Source organism: Manis javanica, chromosome 9, assembly GCF_040802235.1.
Source record: "Manis javanica isolate MJ-LG chromosome 9, MJ_LKY, whole genome shotgun sequence".
NCBI classification, from domain to species: domain Eukaryota; kingdom Metazoa; phylum Chordata; class Mammalia; order Pholidota; family Manidae; genus Manis; species Manis javanica.
The window spans coordinates 96,894,133-96,914,169 of record NC_133164.1 but is presented as its reverse complement, the minus strand read 5'-3'; positions in this window follow the sequence as shown (position 1 = coordinate 96,914,169).

The following is a 20,037-nucleotide window of genomic DNA, read 5'->3' as shown; positions in this document are numbered from 1 at the left end:
TCACAAGCTTGACAGGAACAGGAGTCCAAGGCCGGCTAGGAGGAACCCAGATTTATTAAAGTGATAAATAACCGGGAAGCCCCCACCAACCTTCTTATTTACTTCCTTCTTGTAGCTTTGGAGATGGGAAGACGGAGGACTTAATTGCTTGGAAAGAAAGCTGCCTAAGAACTGCAGGGCAGTCTCATCCCAGAAACAATAAAATAAAACCGGGACGCTCTGGGGCTACAGCTCAGTAAGGGCTCTGCTGCTGCTGGGCTGTGCTTCTTGGCAAGTGCTCACTCATTCTGTTTCTGGAAGGGCAATCCTCACTCCTGCACAGAAATACACTCAGAGAGGCAGAGAGCCATCTGGCTGGCTGAAAGGAGGTTCCTCTGAGATGAGGTTGCTATGCATGGTGCCCTTTGTTCCATCCCCTTTTTTTTAATTATAAGGGGTTCCCCTTTGTTTAATTATAATGTTTCTTTTTTTCCAAAAAATCATTTGGTAAATATTATTGTAGATGTAGAAATCTCTGGATGTTACCTTGTACTTAACATTTTTAAATGCCATTTTTTCTCAGATGTTCTATCTCATTTCATCATGATTTTCTAAATTATTATCACAGAATATATTTGCATGGCCAGAACTAATCTTTCTAGAATATTCCTATCTCCAAAACATTATATTCTATAAAAGCATTAAGTAAGCAATTTCCTAGAAATCAAAATAGATGTCACATATATACACATTGATTCTCATACAGTCAAAAATCCATGTATTATTTCTGACTCCTCAAAAAACTAACCACTAATAGCCTATTGTTGACCAGAAGCCTTACCAGTCAACTAACACATATTTTGGATATGTATTATATACTGTATTCTTACAATAAAGTAAACTAGAGGAAAGAAATGTCCTTTCAAATTGTCACAAGTTATTGGAAAATATCCATATAAGTGGGCCTGCATAGTTCAAACCCATGTTGTTTAAGGGTCAATTTATATACCATATATATAGACATATATATGTGTATATACATATATCTATATACACACATACTTTATTTTGCATACAATTCTCACAAATATTATTTATGTACTTTCCCAGTTCCCAATCTAGAAAGTTATAACACTTCCTACAGGCATTATTTTTAGAGACAAGTCACTTGTGTTCCTACCTCCCGTGCTCAAATTAAGCTTGTGAAATTCACGTAACATAAAATTTACCATTTTAAAGTGAGCAATTCTGAGGCTTTTAGCACATTCACACTATTGTGCAATCATCACTGCTATCTAGTCACAAAACATTTTCATTGCCCCAAAATAAAACCCCATGACCATTAAGCAATTACTCCTCACTCCCCTCTAGTCCTCTGGCAACCACTGATCTGCTTCCTGTCTCTGTGGATTTACTGATTGCAAAAAGTCCTTATAAACCTTGACCTTTTGTGTCTGGCTTCTTTTACTTAATATTGACATAGTTCATTCACCCAGCAATGCATTCTAGTACATTTCTTTTTTATGGCTGAATAATGTTCCACTGTGTTGATACAACACTTTTGTTTATCCATTCATCCATTGATGGACATGCTTGTTTTCAATTTTTGACTACTGCAAAGAGTGCTGCTATGAATATGTGTGTGCAAGTATTTATTTGAACACCAGTTTTCAATTCTTTGTGGGTAAAAACCTAGGAGGAGAATTGATGGTTCACATGGTAATTTTATGTTTAAGTTTTTGAGGAACCAACAAACTGTTTTCTATAGCAGCTGAACCATTCTGTATACCCAACAGCAATGTATGACGGTTCCACTTTCTCCAAATTTATTTCACATACTTTTCTCACAAATATGTTTATGTACTTTCCCAGCCCCTAGTGTAGAAGTAGTAATTATTCTTGCAGACTCACTGTTAGGAGCTAGTCACTCCTCTTTCTCCTCTCTAATCCAAGTTAAGCTTGTTCCCAGAAATGTACCTAGTATTGATATGTCTATTTGTAGCAGCTGACAGCTTTGCCCAAAAGCTGAAAATTTTCCTTCAAATTTAGGCAAAGTTGCTATGAAGAAATTTTGGGGTTTTTTTTAACACCAAATTCTAAAAAAATATATTTTCAGATACACAAGGTCCCCAAAATTTTCATTTACCTATTGCAACCTGAATTCCACATAGGCTTGCTCAGGGCTGTCATTATTATGCCCTTATGGAAAATTGTACTGAAAGCTACTGGAATGAGAGGGAAGCAATTTAGTTTTAAAAAAAACTAAGCAGATTAAAAATCAATGCAATTATTTAACTTAATCTTTTGAACAATCAGAGTACATTGTAGGCCTAAGAATGCAACAATTATGAGTTTAACCCAAAATAATAATAAGAAATTATATCAGAAGGATGGGGAGGAGAAACAAAGGAGTGGGTGGTATAAAAGGTAAATAAAAGACAATAGACAATATCTAAAATTGATAGATCGAAAGATAGCAGTGTGCATGAATGTTTCAATTATTTATTGATAATGAACAGATCGCCCTAAAAGTCAGCAGTTTAAAACAATAACCATCATTTTATTATTATCTCTCACATGCAGGGAGCTGATTCTGTCAGAAGGCTGAGATCTCAGCTGAGGTAGCTCGCTGGACCACCTACAGATGGCCTCTCTGTACACCATGAGTTTCTTTATAACACAGCAGCTTGAGACTTTTTATATGGTAGCTCAGGGCTCCAAATGGTCCAGGAGGCTCATGTGGAAGCTCAATCCTTTTTTACTTTATGGCCTAGTTACAGAAGTTGCGACATGTGTCTTCCACAAGCCCAGTCTGAATCAAGGAGAGGAAACACAGACACCACCTTTCAGCAGGAGCACCGAAGTCACATCGCAAAAAGAGGGCATGAGCTGAGACCATCTTGAAAAATATAACTCATCACAGATATTATTTAGAAAGTATTAAAGCCAGAAGGAAAAACTAAGTGTTCTAAGTACTTCTGGTGGGGGAAATTAGGACATTTTGCAACTACTTTATTTCTTAAAAGAGTCATATAAATTACTTTGATACAATTTTTCAATAAAGTCAATATTCCTTTCTAAATGGGTATATTAAGCCCTAAGTGCTCCAAGGACATACAGTTTATGTCAGAACCATCAGAGTTTTGCACATCACCGACAGCTCAAACACCACAGACCTTAAAGCCAGCATCAACTGTTTGGCACTCTTCACATATGACAGGGATGACCTTCCATTCCATGACATGTGCACCAGCCACAAGCATGGCCTGAGTCCCTGGTATGCACATGATGCTGAATCCAGAATACAAAGAGTCTATGATTAAATCCCACAGCTGATATAAGTCTAGTTATAAGAACTCTAAGAAGCTATCTAAGGAACGTTTTCTTTGGGATATTGCCAAAGGAAATATCAAACTTTTGAATCCTTAAACAAAAGGAACAATTAATTGATAATGAGATCATTTCTTTATTCAAAATTGGTCTTTGCTGTTTTCTGTGTTTTTGAACCATTTGAACCAGAGTTTGTGAGTGTGGTGGGAATAGGCAAGTTCTCAGGTCCCTGAGAAAACATCAGGGATCGGGAATCAAAGCCAATTTAATTAGTAGTTTTTCTCATGTCCTGCCAATATTTTTTAATCTATTAAACAGAGATATCTAATTATAAGCTGTGATTCTTTTCTTTTGGGATGTTTTGCTTTCATCTTTGTCCTCCCAACTCCAACACAGTTGATACAAATTTTAAGGCTTCAATACCTTTCAATATCTGCTAAGTCTATAGATGCTGCACATGAAAGGTGGCCCCAAGCGCCTATAATTGCACCAAAAAATCTAGAAAAGCTCCAACTGTGTTTACAAGGAACCACCCAGTGCAGCTATCTCTGAGTTAAGGTCACATAGTACAGGAGGTTACTGTATATTGAGAGTTTGAACCTGGAAGGGAATTGTCAAATGTTGCAATGGAGAAGAGGTTTTCCTCTTTCTTACATAAGCCTTGCCCATAATGCATATTTCAGAGATAGGCTGGAGATGTCCACATCCTGGCTTCAACTTCACAATATCATGATACAACATTTCTCAGCATTATATATGAGTTAGATAGTTTTTCGACTTCTTGTAAGTTACTCCAGGGCTGCTGTGAAAGATGTCCTGGTTTGAAAATCAGAAAATAAGAGCTCCATCTTCAAAAGGACCATAAGTATGAAAATACACACATACTTTGTATATGAGTGACCTTAACTCTATCACTTTATATACCTTTGAGTAAGTCATCAGATTTCTTTGAGTCTTTCCTGAACTATGTAGTTTTTTTTAGTGGTTTCTCTGGGCATTCAAATATACACATTTAATACATCACAGCCTAACTGTATTAACATTTCACCACTTTGAGTTAAATATGAAAACTTTATTCCATTTAAGTCCCTTCTTTAAAATATAAATGTCTTTTGGCATCCCCTCTATACACACTGAGTTTCCTATCAGACAATGCTGTAATTTCTGCCTCATCCTCAAATATCATATAAACAACCCATGAGGGGAAGGGTAGTCTATTATATTTACCCCTATTTTTACTCATTCCATTGTCCTTTCTTCCTTTCTTACATTCAGCATATTGAGAGGTTCAAACTCTCAGTATGCCAATTCCTACCATGCATTCTAGGATACCCTTCCTGACTATCTGTTCTGTTATCACTTCCTTTCTGTTTAGATTAGTTCCTTTAATCACTCTTTAAGAGTGGACTTGTTGGCAAAAAACTCTGTTTTATTTATTCTGAGAATGACTTTATTCCTCTCTTCACTGCTAAAGGGTATTTTCACTATGTATAGAATTCTGTATCTTTCCTTGCAGCCTTTGGAAAATGGTATGCCTCTTTGATGCCCCTTCCTTCTGGCTTCCATGGTTTCAATGAGAAATCTAGTGTAATATGAATAGTTTTTATCTTCTACAGGTAAGATTAACTTCTTTCAAGAGTTGTTGTCTTTGGTTTTAAGAAGTTAGATTATGACATCTCTGTGTGAATTTTTTGGCTTTATTCTGCACAGAGTTCACTTATCTTCTTAAATTAGTAGGGTTATGCCATTCACTGCATTTGGGAAATTTTCAGCCACTATTTCTTTGAATATTTTTTCAGCCCCATAGTCTTTCCTCCACTTCCACAAAGCCAATGATGCACTAGTTACATCTTTTGCATTGTCCCAGGGGTCCCTGAGGCTGGAGAGGGTGATATTTGGTCAAGGTCTGAATGAAAAAAGGTACCAGGACTGCAAAAATCTGAGAGAAGAATAACCTTGCAGGCAGTGTTAAGAACTATAGTAAAAATCCAAATGCAAGAGTGAGCCTAATTATTTGTGTGACAAGAGCCCAGTATAGGGGAGGAGTATGTAGGAATAAATAAAAATAGGTAAAGGCACATGAAGTGCATTAGGACCTCTGGGAAATTAAATGATGCTTTCCTGAGATAGAATTAGGAAGGTTTGGTGGAGATGATTCTAGGATCAGGTGATGATGCCTGGACTGGCAGGGGGGTGGGGGTGCCACCCAGGCAAAGGGAAGAAATGGGAAACAAGCTCCAACGATAAGCTAATCCAAATTCTGGAGCACAATTAATGCCAAGCGAGATCAGAAAATGCACTGTATGCCCTGGTGTATAATCCTCCCCATGACTCGGGCTCTCCATTTATTCCATGTGTCCTTGTAAGTAACTGCACAACCCCAATTCCCTGGTGTGGAGAGCGGGAAAAGAGTCTCATTTTTCCTCCTCTCTAAAACTAAATACCATCTTCCAGGCTGATTCCTACCATGCATCCTAGGATACCCTTCTTGACTACTACAGAGGTTCTAATTGTCCTTCACTCTTCCATTCAACCCTAACAACTCAGGTTCTGTGTCATTATATTTTTGAGAGTTTCTGTGATATTCCAATGTCATTCATCTAGTTACTTTACAGAATTATAAACACTCTAAGATAGGCTTGATCACCTAGTTTAAGGAAGAATGAGTTCTACATTTCTAATGCCAGTATATATGGGGACTCACAAAAGCCCCCAATAAAAACATCCAACTAGAGAAAGGAAGCTTCAAGACTTTCTGCCTGCTCAGAACCTGCAGTCATCAAACCGACTCAGATCACTCAAGTACACATAATCTTAAAAACAATCCAATTGAACTTCTTTGTATTTACATGAGAGGAAATTGATGCTTGGAGAGGAAACTCCTTTTCTAGAAACGGAGCCTATCTTGAAATAAAGAGGCTTCATATCCATGCAGAGGCCAAAAGGAGAAGGCATCACATTTTCTTGTTAGCATACGATAGCTTTAAAACTGGTCTAAAAAAGCAAGACCTTTAAGGAGAATCGAAGACAACCACAGACTAAGGGAAAATATTTGCAAAAAAAAGACTTATCTGATAAAGGATATGTATCCAAAATACACAAAGGACTCTTAAAAATTGGAAGTAAGAAAACAATCCAATTAAAAAATGGGCGAAAGATCTGTATAGACACCCCATCAAAACAGATAGCAGATGGTAAATAAATACGAAAGCATGCTCAGCGGCAAACTCAAACGATGAAACACCACTGCATCCCTGTTAGAATGGCTAAAAAGCAAAACACTGACAAAACCAAACGCTGATGAGATGTGAGCATCAGGAACTCTCATTCACTGCTGACAGAAATGCAAAGTGCTACAGTCACTGTGGAAGACAGATCGGCGATTTCCTACAAAGCTGAACATATCCTACTATATGATCCAGTTATTGTGTACCCAGGTATTTACCGAACGATTTGATATTATGTCCACATAACCCCCTCTGCCTCACATCTAAAATGGTTACAGTAGCTTCATTTATGGTTGCCAAAAATTAAAAGCAATCAAGATGTCCTGCAACAGATGAATGGATAACAAACAGGAATAGCCATGCAGTGGCATATTACTCAGGCATTGAAATAAACAAAGAGCTATCATCGGCCAGGAAAAGACACTGAAGCATCTTACATACATATTGCTAAGTGAAAGAAGTTAGTCTGAACTATATGAATTATATTCTAGAAAAGGTAAAATTATAAAGACAGTTAAAAAAAAAGTGATCGTCAGGGGTTGGGGGTTGGAAGAAATAGGAATGAGTAAGTAGACCCTAGGGAAGTTTTAAGGCAATGAAACTATCCTGTATGACGTTATAATGGTGGACACATGACACATACATTTGTGCAAACCTATAGGACCGTACAACACAAAGACTGAATCCTAAACTATGGATTTTAATTAAGACTGAGTCAATATATTTTCCTCAATTCTAATAAATATAACTGGGTAAAATTGAAATATTTCCAGAATCTCTCAACTGGCTTTAGTTCATCTCCATACAATGGGTGTTTCCAGGGGGTGGAGAGGAGTAGCCATCTCCATATGAATAGTTAATTACAAGGGCCAGCCTGGGTTTATCTGGACCAGAGAGGCTGGGTGGGGGCTGCTTCTTCTGCAGCCTGGTTGTGAGACACAGGGGGAGTGGAAGTGGATGACTGCTTGTAAGAAATAAACTTCACTTCTTCTTTTGACTGATTTTGGTTTCAAAGGTATTTTGCCCTGGGATTTGCCCCTGGAGTTACCGTAACACACCAAGGAAACTGGGGGAAAGAAAGGGATATGAGAACTCTATTTTGTGCACAATATTTTGTAAACCTAAAAGTGCTTTAAAAAGTAAGTCTATTATAAGTAGTGACTCTATAGCATCTTACTAGGCTGATGGACAGTGACTGTAATGAGGTATGTGGTGGGGACTTGATAATGGAGGGAATCTAATAACCACAATGTTGCTCATGTTAATTGTACATTAATGATACCAAAAATTTTTAAAAATAAAAAAAGTAAGTCTATTAAATATAAAATATAAGGTTTTTTTTTTTAAGTTACTCTCAACAGTAAATAGGACAGAAATATTTATCTTGCAAACTATCAAAAAAGAGACAGCAGTGTAGCAACCAAGACTAAACCCAAGTGTCTGGCCAATTTTTGCTTATATTTATAAACTTAATCTTCTTTTAAGAGTATTTCAAAAGAGCACGTAGCCAAGCAAAAGAAGCTGGAATTCCAGATACAATTACACTGCAACTTGGATATCTATAAACCAGAGAGAATGAAGTTTCAAATAATAAGTCTCCTTGTATCTCATTCTGAGTTATTACCAAATGTTTACCCAAATGGTGTGATTTTCTTTCAGCAGCATTACTGTAATCGCTTATTCCTGCTTCTACTAGCTCATATTCTGTCTGGGATGTCAGATTTCTTTTCTTGATTCCCACCTCCACTTAAGTCATGTATATCAAAGTTTAAAAAACAATCCAATCTTCAGAAATTTATTTTACAAACGCTGCCTCCAAAATGTCAGTTCTCTGTTTAAAAGTTAGCTATTTCAGAAATACCATGTTCACATCTTGATACTGACTACACTAAGTTATAGTTGAGCATAAAGAAGTTAAGGAAGACCCGAAAACTTCTAGTTATTTAAGGCAAAAAAACTCTTGGGAGGCTTAAGAAAAGCTCTGCTCTGAGCGGGCAGGGCTGCCCTAAGTCTCTACTTTAAGTAGGCAGCGCCATCTAGTGGAAGGACTGTTTCTAGTTTCAATTTTACCATCAATTAGCCATCAGGCTTCAGGAAGTCATTTAACTGTACCCAGCTGTTTCCTGCATAAAATTGGGGAGAACAGTGCCTGTTCTGTCTACCTTTTCAGCTACTGGGGTAATAAATACAAGGTTACTGCAGACCCTCGGGGTCTTTATTATAAATTCAGGGCTTCAGTAGAAAGAGGAAAGTTAATTCTGGCTCTAATTCTATCTAAAAGCAGAATTCCTTAAGGTCAAGTGAATTTAGATAAATTTGGCTGAAAACTATTAGTTTTCTCTCCTCCTAGGATCATGGCATATATCAACCTAATTAGTGCATCTAACAATTTATGAAGTGACTGGTTAGAGCCTGATAACCTTTGTAATGCATGTGGCTCACACAAGGCAATTACGAAAGGAAATTAAGGGCCCAGTTCCGGTATGATCATGGTCAATCTCAGAGGAGGCCATGAAGGGGACCCCATTCTCAGAGAGAAAGCAAACAAACCAACTTGGACTTCCATCCAGCTTGGCAACGAGGTCATACCTGGGAGTCTACAAATTGCAGAGCCCTGTCTGAGGCCGTCTAATTGGCGTTTCTTGCCTGTGGGCCTCCTTTGTTTCCACCTCTCTCATTCATATTCAAGGCCATGATCCGAAGCGCTGAACAGAGATACAAAGTGTTTCTTAAATGTAGACAAATGAAATATAAATGTTCCTCCCAACGCTATTAATTATTTTACAGCAGTCCCCAAGCACCCTTTGTATAGACAGTGATTTAAATGGTGACTGTAAAATGTGATAAGAATTTTTTTCCCAGTTCTGCCTTTGCTTCTCAGTTACCTGTTGAATCCACGCTCATTCCTCCCAGCTCCACGTACTGTATTTCAAGAACTACACCAAAAACACACTTTGCTCTTTGTTTTTTTAGTGAGATTATAAAGAACCGGATTCTCAGTACAATCTCTGCCACTCATCACCCATGTGACCCTGTTTCTCAGTTTCTGCATCTGTGGAATGGAGATAACAGCAGCTAACTCGTGAAGAGCATCCACAGTGCCTGAACATGGCCAATGCTCCATAACTGATACTTTATATGGTGGCGGAGGGGGGATTCTTTAAAAATACAAAGTCTGGCCACTTTACTGGTTATGGAGAATAACTTCAATCCAGAAAATCTATCAGCTTTCTCAAAAGAGAAACCGGAGGATGTTATCAAAGAACTTTGCTTGACTTTTGTTACTGATCCAATTGCAAAACGAACAGTGCCTAATGTACAGTCGGCTCTTAGTGGATATTCGTCCATCAGCAGTGCACGGGCATGTTGTTTGCGGGGAGATAGGCTCCTGTTTGTGCATGTTTGTAAGCAGAGACACTGATTCTCTGATCTGAACTATCTTTCTAAGGATATTTATAAAGCAAATAGCCTTACAAGATTTCTCCCCCTCGAACTGAGGGCATGTTTGTTTCCTGCTTGGTATAATAAAGATAATGACTGCCTCTTAAGCAAAAGTTGGAAGGGTTTGCTTGCAGCCATTATAAAATATTGGGGTCTGAGAAGTGACTGGTGGTTACCCTGGGGAAGGTGTTGGGGTGGGTGGGTGGAGAGGGTGAGGGGAATAAAGGAGCACAAAAATTCTCAATCATAATATTCCTGTAGACTACTACAGGGATAGTAGTACAGCATGGAGAATAGAGCCACTGGTTCTGTGACATCTTCCTATGTTGACAGATAGTAACTGCAGTAGAAGGGGTGATGAGGGGAAAATTGTTTATTTCCAGAATCTCTCGCGGGGCCTTAGTTCATCTCCATATCAATAGGTGTTCCAAGGGGTGGAGAGTAGTTCATCTCCATATCAATAGGTGATTACAAGGGCCATCAAGGGCATATCTGGACCAGAGAGGCTGGATGGGGCCCCTTCTTCTGCAGCGGGATCTCAAGAGACGAGGGAGAACAGAATTGGACGATTATAACTGGGTTCGCAAGCAATAAACAGGTTTCTCTCACTTTATTTCTCCCTTTTACTGATTTTGGTTTAAAAGGTTATTTTGCCCTGGGATTTTCCCCCTGGAATTACAGGTGAGATTTAATAAAATGGGTAACTGCTGAGCCAGTGTGTTATATATTTGTAACCAATATAAGATTGTATATCAATGTTTATATTTCAGTAAAAAATAAATTTCCCAAATTTAGGGTTTCTCAGCTGTGATGAGAACCACTGTGTGTGCAGCATCTACTTGGGCTGCCGATGTTGCTTCAGAACTTGAGGGCCAGTGGGGACTGACAGGGTCACAAAGCTGAAGCTCATGCTGCTTGCTGTGCCTTGAGCAAAGAAATCCTTTGTCTCTGATGCAGGAGACTTCAGTCTTCCACCAGTGCCCATGGAACTGTGGCTAACCAACCTGTTAGCTTATAAATAGGGTAGAAATCTCAGACCCTTCGTAGCTGTTGACATCATTCCATCGAGTTTTGTTTCCTAGTCCCCAAAATGAGTCTTCCAATAGAGGAGTATTAGGAGGCCAAGTGTGAGAACTCAATGAAATTAGACTCTGTCTCCACTTAAAAGCCCAGAAAACCCAAACTTAACTGAATCAACTAGCTATTTGATAGGAGAAAAATCATTGCCTATATGAATTAGACCAGTTTCCCTTTTTTAACTAAAAGCTAACCTGTGTGTAAACACTTTGAGTGTGTAGCTTGAGCTGTCCTCTTATTTCAGTTTTCCTCATCCGCAAAAAGAAGAAAGTGAGTGTGGGTATTCATAATCAAAATACAAAGTTGTGGTTATCTACTATAAGCCAGACATTATGTGTACATCTCAAATTCCCACAATTCTTCAATAATTTTCCACTTTACAGAATGTGAATTTGGGGCTTAAACATGGGAAATCACTTCATAAAGATCACACAGCTGGATTGAAGACTGAATTGTCTTGATTTCAAGTAGTTTTTTGCTCTATATTATTCTTGAGGATGAGGTGGACCAGCAGGCCAACCTCAAAGGTATGAGTAAGCTTCTCTAGCCAAAAAACATCTTTCTCTCTTCTACTACCTAAAACGCCATCATAAGAGATGGAAGGCAGTGTGATGGCAGAGGAGAATGAAGTACTTCAAGGGAGATGAAATAAGTCCTCAGATCTTATTGCTGAGGCTATGGCTTTAAATCCTTTACTTCTCAGAATATCAGTTTTATCATCTATTAAATAACACATTATAAAATCTGTCCTTTCTACCAAATAGGGCTTCTGTTAATTTAGAAAGAAACATAAGAATGAGGTAATACGTGGAAAAGCACTTTTCAACCAGGTTTGCCTCTGTTGTAGAAAAATTCTTAACTGTATTTTTGTAAGCTTAGATACTTGAGGTCTTCAAGAATGCCCGTTTAAAACTCAGTATAAGAGCCTTTGAGGATTAGGATAAACTGCTGGCCTATATAGGTGGGTGGTAACAAAAGACAAAGGTGGAGGGCTTTCACTTCACTGTTTCACCTACACCCAGCATGGACCCCAGAAGGGCACATATCCCAAGAGCAAGAGGAACCTAAGACTGGCAGTGAGTCAAATCCCCTGAGCTTTTCATCTTCACTTCAAATATTAATTTATTTTTCAAATAGAAACTAGAACACTAAATCAACTAAGAGCATCCATCTGATAAAGATATGCAAATATCTTTATAAATATACAGTATCATCTATAATGTTGACAGGTCCGATAAAAACATCAACTTTCACTTAAAACTCTAAATTCCATATACAGGATGCAAATACAGAGATTTTATACACACACACAGACACACACACACACACACACAATCTAATTTATCTTCAGCTCCAGAGATGGTTACAAATTGCATATATTATTCATAGATTCCCCGATTCTGACCCACCTTCACATCCTAACCAGACTCACATACTAGAGGAAACTCCAATGCCAAGACTTGAATTTTAAAAACCAATAGATTGTCAGAATTGTCAAAAAGTGCTCTGGAAATGAAGTTAGGGCACACAGCATCTCTGGATGTGTTTAATATCAACCATAAAAAAATATCTAAACAATAATAAAAATAAACCTGGTCAACATTTGCCAAACAAGGGCCTATGCCAGTAGCAGCCACTCCTGGCTACCTTTGGCTCTCCAACAATTGGCTTCATCAAATATTCTTCTTGAAAATGTCCTTAATAAACAATTGGAATGTGAAGTCCCCCTTCACAGTGGGAGAGCCCACCTGGGGAAGGCAGGGTGACTGCACAGAGGTGGCTGCCTAGGCACCTCACACTTGGTCTAAGCTGTCAGCCCCAGAAGATGATGGACAGCTCCTCAGAAGATGCCTGTGGAAAGAGGTCCCAATTTGCAGTCCTTTTGTTCTTGTGTTCTTGTGGGCACTGACCTCCTACTCCCACCTCCTTGTTTCCTACCCTTCCCCCTCCCTGAGGTTTTTCTTCTCACATAATTCTATAATGCCAAGAGAAAACCAGAATAAAAAGAAAGAATAATCAGGGTCAAAAGACCAGAGGGCCCATCTCTGATCTGTACTGTGTGGCTGACGAGGCCATGGGCTCCAGAGTATCTGACAAGACATCAATGGAATCAATGTGGCTAAATTACAATGTGCAGAGCATCCCATGTTTTACATGCTGCTATTGGGAAAGCAGAGACACAGCAGCAGATCTGAAAGCACATGTAAAGGCTGAACTGGTCAACAAGGCTCCTGAAACTGGCAGACAGGGAGGCCAGTAGAAGCTGATGAGAACCCAGGCCTGCAAGTATATAGAACAACTAAAGCAGGTGGACACTGATCAATAAATATACTGAACACTGTATATTTATTAGTTCAGGTTGGAGAGGTCTTTTATATAATCATAAAGAATGTGCAAATTTCATAAAGTCTGGAAACACAGAACTGCTAAAGCATGGCAGGACTTGTGTTGAATGAGTGAATGCACCCAGGTCAGCCAGTGAATGGCCAACATTCAGTGCATATTTACTGAGCTCTCATCACCAGGCATTATCTGTGTTGGGTGGGCATACTTTGCATCTTCCAGTAGATTAAGGACACAGAACACAATAGCAACTTAATGCCTAAAATGGACAATAACTCAAGTGCTAACAGGTAGCTATTGATTGCCCATAGGACAATGACTTGGCATTTTAAGTCCTCTTGGGCTTCAGAGTCCCTTTGAAATCTCAGCCAAATCATTTAAACACTGTTTGAGGCATAACTGGGGTTTTAAAAGTTTACTTAGTTCACTGAGTAAAGGATGAATTATTGTACACATTTAACAAAGCAGTATGTCCCATCAACTGTTTCTTCCAGTCCAGTCAAATGCATGCTTTAAATATTTCACTGTATGTCTAGTCAACATTCCCTCTACATGAAGCCCAACTCAAAGAAATTTCAATGATACTCTTCCTAATTAGCTATTTCTTAATCAGTTCATAAACCTAATGCATGCAGGTCCCAAGTCCTAGTCCCAAATCTCCTGTTCAAGACTAATCCTCCTGCTTCTACCATCCTCACCTCCACCCCCTGCAGCAAGCACACAGAACCAGAAGGATGAACTAGAAGGTTCACCCACATGGCAGTGTAATTATGATAATAGCTGATACTTACATGGCAATTACTATGTGCCAAGATCTGTTGTAAGTGCTTCATACACATTAACTCATTTAACCTTCACATAACCCTATGAGGTAGACTATTATTATCCTCATTTTGCATGTCTACAGGGTCCCTGGAGTGGCCTGCTCTGGGGAACTACAGTCTAAAAAAGTAAAGGGGGAGAGAATAAAATCTTAGTTCAAGGACATTTACTTCGGATGAAAGGAAGAAGAGATTCTAAGCCCAGCTCTATTTCTCACTCAGTGTTCCACTGCCCGGCTTCTCCTGTGTCCAGTTTCTCCTGTGGTCCAGCCTTGAAACTAAGTGGTGAAGATAAGGCACTACAACTGAAAACTCTATGGGTTCCCTGTAGCTGAGGAGAGTATTCAGTGGCCTGGTGTCTAAATCTAGTCTAGGAAACTCAAAAGACAAGAGATAGAGGCGCACTGGAGGGAGAATAAAGGAGCAAAGAATGTCGGTTTGCAAAGAATGAAAAAGAGTTTCTCAGGGACCAGATGTGGTCCAACCCAGAAAGAGAGCTGGCGGCCTGGGGCCATGGTAAATCCCACAAGAGAACCACCAGGAAGGGTGAGGGGTTCCAGTAGACAGGGGGTCTTTGAAGTAAACTGCCAAAAAAGAAGAGCAAAACGGCTGGAGGAAGTGGCTGGGTGTACCATCTCTAAGGCAGGCCCTCTGAGAAGCTCACTAAAGCATACACATGAGAAAGAGGCAGCCATAACCACCTGCTGGACCCAGACATCACAAAGCACCCACAGGGCTGTGCCATTCAAGTAAAGACTTCCTGGGCTCTCCATTCACATCCCTCCCCATCTCCCTACCTCCCAAGTCCAAAACCTACATGGGCAAGATGGGATGGGACAGGAGAGACTGAGAAGGTGGACGATGATCCCCTCCTAGCCTCTTCACCGGCTATAGGGTCCTCACTTAGAGCAGACTATTGGAGGATGACTATCAGAACAAAGACAGCAGCTCCAGAGACAGGGAGGAAAGGATCTAGGGGGGAAGAGGAGGAGGAAGTGGGTGGGGGAGAAATACGCTACACCCCACCATTACAGCCAGCACTCTGCAGAGCACAGTGAGAAGAGCAAAACCTCCCAGAAATGAACCGAGGGAATCACTGCATTAAGGGCTGTATTTTTAGCAAGCGTCCCCGTCTTTAATACAATAAATGGTAAGGTAAGAGCAGCATGAGCCACAAAGGAAAATCATCTAAACACATCAAAATAGTCCCATCAGCCACACCTGTTAAGGGCTTTCACCCTATCCACTAAACACCTTTACCATTTCTTATTTATCAACTCTAAGAAGTAAGGTGCAGGTAGTTTGTTTTATATAAAGAGGATAGACTCAGTTACTCCCAACAAATCTTTTGGCTGAATTAGAGAATCTCTCCAGGCATTGCTACACAGGGTTGCCAGCTGCCTGGTCCGCACCTAACCATCAGCTTTAAGGTTCAGGTGGGCCCGGAAGGGCACACTCTTTAGAGACAGTGTCGTTATGGAGCTTATCTGCCTGAGAGGGTCACAGGTGGCACTGGTCCCGGGCCGCGCCAGGCGCCACAGGGAGCAGGGAGCAGGGAGATGGATGCTGTGACTCCAGAACTTGGTCTTTTGAGATGTTATGGGCAGAGGAGAGGTTAAGAAGGAATGAACAGTTTCCTCATCTCCCAGCAAGGACTCAGTAGGGTGACCTGAAATTCCATGGGGCAACGCCTGATCTACTTTTGAGAAAACAAAAAAGGAGGCCCTGCTACATGGGCAGCAATAACCTGACAGCCAGAAACAACAGAAGTTTCATGGGACAAGTATGCCGAGTGTGGACAGTCGAGGAAGAGCATCTGGTCAGCAGTGTGGAGGCCTTTTGGTGTGGAGTAAAATTCAGGAAGCAGAGTTTCTGGGCAGCCAGCCTAGAATGTGATCCACTTGACTGCACTGAGTGGGGCCAGGCCACAGGTGCCCCCAACAAAAACAATGTCCCAGATAACAGTGTCTGCAGAGGGCATGAGTCGGGCACATCTTGTCTCCCAACAGCAGGTACAAAGGCCTGGACTTAGCGTGAGTCATGGAAAATGAACAGTGGGTGGACAGCAGCCGGGGGAAGGGGGAGCTGGAGTCTCATCAGAGTTACACAGATTCCACCCTTATTAACTCACTAACTTAACAGGGTTTTGTCATGACCAGGTTAACGTGTAGTGCTAAGAAATATTATATCTTCTCAATTACTAGTCTGATAGCATAAGACTCTTCACTTAAAACTTTTCAATCTCAAATTGTTTTTTCAACTAAGCACTCCCATGTACTTTCTAACCCATGATTAAAGAAGTGACCCCAAGGTAAACCCTTCATGAAACTGTCATTGATAAACAGCTCATCGATTTTAGAACAAGGTTTCCATAATCACCCATTCCAAGGGACAGTCACTCAAAGGCTCTTCTAATGTTTTAAGCCTTCAGTTTTCCTGTTTACTTTTTCAATCTTCCACAGCGAGCCTTACTGCCAGACTGACTCCCATTCTCCAGACCACCGCTGGCGGTTTCTGACTCAGTCTACGCAAAGTTGTCATTGCTACTTTGTCTTTTTTTCTCTGTTTGAACCTTTTAAGAAGTAAGCTCAAAATACCTATGTAGGGTTTTGGTGCTATTATTGTGGTCTCCTGTATTTGGCAACATAAAGCAGCTTATTTAGATTCACAACCTTTGCTAACTCTCACTTTTTTATCCCTTCCATCAGTCATATTCAAAGACAAATGCTCCTTCTCCAGTAACCTGACTCATTTCTCAAGTTCTTGAGGATGTGGTAATTGACAGCTGCTGTCCTGATGAATCCTGGGCAATTCCTCCTCCCTTCTCAATGCTGCTCCTAGTTTTCATGCTCTCTCATTCTGAACGATTTGTTTGACATTGTCACTGTTTTTTCTATTTCTCCTAAAGCCGAGAGCAAGGTGACAAAGGCTGTGGCTTCCATGCATGGGTTAATGTACACCTCAACTTATGACCTTTCCTCATAGCCAGGAAGAGCTTATCCCATCTGATGCGCCACATGCTTGCTGAACCATCACCAACACAGTTGAGGTCCAAATCAACCCACAGATGTTGACAAAGACTTTACAAATCAAAGGTATATTTTTTTTTAACTTGGCCTTTCAATAATTAATTTTTCTTAGCCCAAGGCAATGCCTTTTTACTGTTATCTTATTTAAAATTCCCTTTCAAAATAAAATTCTTCTTGCTGTTTAATATACTGATGACATAAAGCAGAAAAAGCACTACTCTTCCTCCTAAACCCTTCCCCCATCTCTGATCCCTGCTTGTGCTTCCTCCACTTCCCATCAGGGCATCTTTTTACCTTCCACTAACCCAGCCCTTCATGCTTGCCCGGTTGACTATGTTCAGTTTTCTTATATTTTTATATTGTTTAATGTTTAACTGTCTCTTAAGTTGTTTAACATTTAAGTGTCCCACCCACCCAGAGCCACCTGCTAATAATTGACTGGTCTGTGCACCCCTGTAGATTCTTCAATATGTGCATGTATTATTTTCTCCCCAAATAGGAGTATGTCATCCATTATGATTGTAACCTACTTTTTTTTTAACAAGTAAATCAGTGGTTGGACAATTATACCAACTTTCTTCATTATAAATAGTAGTAAGAAAAATTCATTTAAAAACAAAAAGAAGAAAACGCTACAAATTCTGAGCAGAAAGAAAATGCTTAAAGCCATTTAAAAAGTTATTAACCTACCCCATGGCACACCAAAATTATACCAGTACTAGAAAATCCTTGCCAAATACTTCTTCCTCACCAAATCTTCATTTCAAACAAATTGCTTTCAGCCCAAATTGCCTAGAACCTCAGCATCCAAGTGGGTCCTCACCTCCTCTAGAGGCCTTCCCCAGATTTCTCAGCTGACTCTGACCCCCCCCTTCTCCACACACCATGTGCCTTGACGTTGGGATGTTAGCCTCACCATGTTCTGACTTGATCTGTTGCTTCATTTTTTTCCTGTTATCAGCTTACCTCTCAAACTAGGGTTAGGGTGCTTTGCCTATGGAAAGCAATAAATAAATGAAAGAATGAAAATAACTAAGAATCATGTCCATTATTGCCCACCATCCTTGGGATTTATTTTGAGGCTTTTTCCCTGGCCCACTTTTAGTTCCACTATGGACTATAGTTAATTGCATTAGTCAGGAGTCTTTCAGATAAAGGTGATAGAAAACCAATTCAAATTAGATTAAGCCAAGAGGAAGGATTAAACACGGCAGCATGAGAGGTGAGACAGAGAACTCCACCCAAAACCACATATAATATGAAAATATAGTTAATACAACTAATTCTAAAAGAACAACATTAAAGAAGGCTGCACACACCTGGAGAACAGAGCAGACCTCAAGAAACAGGGTAACGTACCAAAGCCTTGACCGGTGGGACCCAAGCCCTTCCCCCACCCTAGCTCACCAGTGGGAGTAAGAGAAACTGAGAGGGGAGTGGGTGGAAGCCTAGGACTGCTGAACACCCAGCCCTAGAGATCTGAGTGCATGGTGCTCTGGAGATTAGTGGGGTTGGAAAGCTAAAACAGGCGGAATACTTGGAGAGACTGAGATTCCAGCCATTTGTGGAGGACAGGGATCCACATCTGGCTGCTCTGGGACAAAGGAAAGGTGGTCAGTCTGGGAGAATTCTTAGCAGCAAGAGGGCTGCTGAAGGGGTGGGGTTTGCACGGAGCTTACTGTGCAGGAGAAGGGATAGGTGGAAAAGGTTGTCTAGGTGCACTCTGCAGCAGGTTGGGAACTTTCAGGAGCTTCAGGCGCTCCATCCCACTGGCTGGCTACTCATCTCCAAGGCTCCCCACTGTGATACACAACATGCTACGCCTTCCTCTTGGCCTGCCAGTACAAGCTCGCAAACCGACAGTTATTGCCCTGGCATCAGCCCAGCCAGAAGGAGGCCCCGCCTATGGCAGCTAAAGGTGCAAAGCACAGAGGCTTACACCTGTGGGCTTGGCCAACTGGTTCTGTCAGTGCAGACACACACTGCAGCCGAGAAGCAGAAAACAGCTCTTTCCTCCCCCTAGACAACAGCCCCAATCCCCTGCGGCCCCCACCATCATCCAAGGGGCTGAGCAGCTTAAGAGACTAGAGCTTCTGGGCACTAGAAGGTACCACATACAAATATACAAAATGAAATGTAAAAAGAACCTGAATCAAACAAAAATCTCAGAAACATGAGAAAAAGGGCCAAATGAAATTGAACTCATCAATCTTCCTGAAAGAGAGTTCTAACCATGCTCATGGAGGTACAGAAAAATATTCAAGAACTCGGGGATGAATTTAGGAAGGAGATTCAATCCTTAAAAAATTCCATATCTGAAATGCAACATACAATAGAGGGATTTAAAAGTAGATTAGATGTAATAGAAGAGACAATAAATGGAATAGTAGTTACAGAAGAGGAATACAAAGAAGCTGAGGCACAGAGAGAAAAAAGGATCTCTAAGAATGAAAGAATATTGAGAAAAACCACGAATCTAAAGCCTGCAATGACAATAAGTACATACCTATCGATAATCACCCTAAATATAAACGGTCTGAATCCACCAATCAAAAGACATGGAGTCACTGAATGGATAAAAAAACAAGATCCATCTGTATGCTGCCTAAAAGAGACTCACTTTAAACTCAAAGACATACACAGAATGAAAGTAAAGGGATGGAAAAAGATATTTCATGCATCTAATAGGGAGAAAAAAGCAGGAATTGCAGTACTGGTATCAGACAAAATAGACTTCAAAAGGAAGAAAATAACAAGAGACAAAGAAGAACATTACATAATGATAAAGGG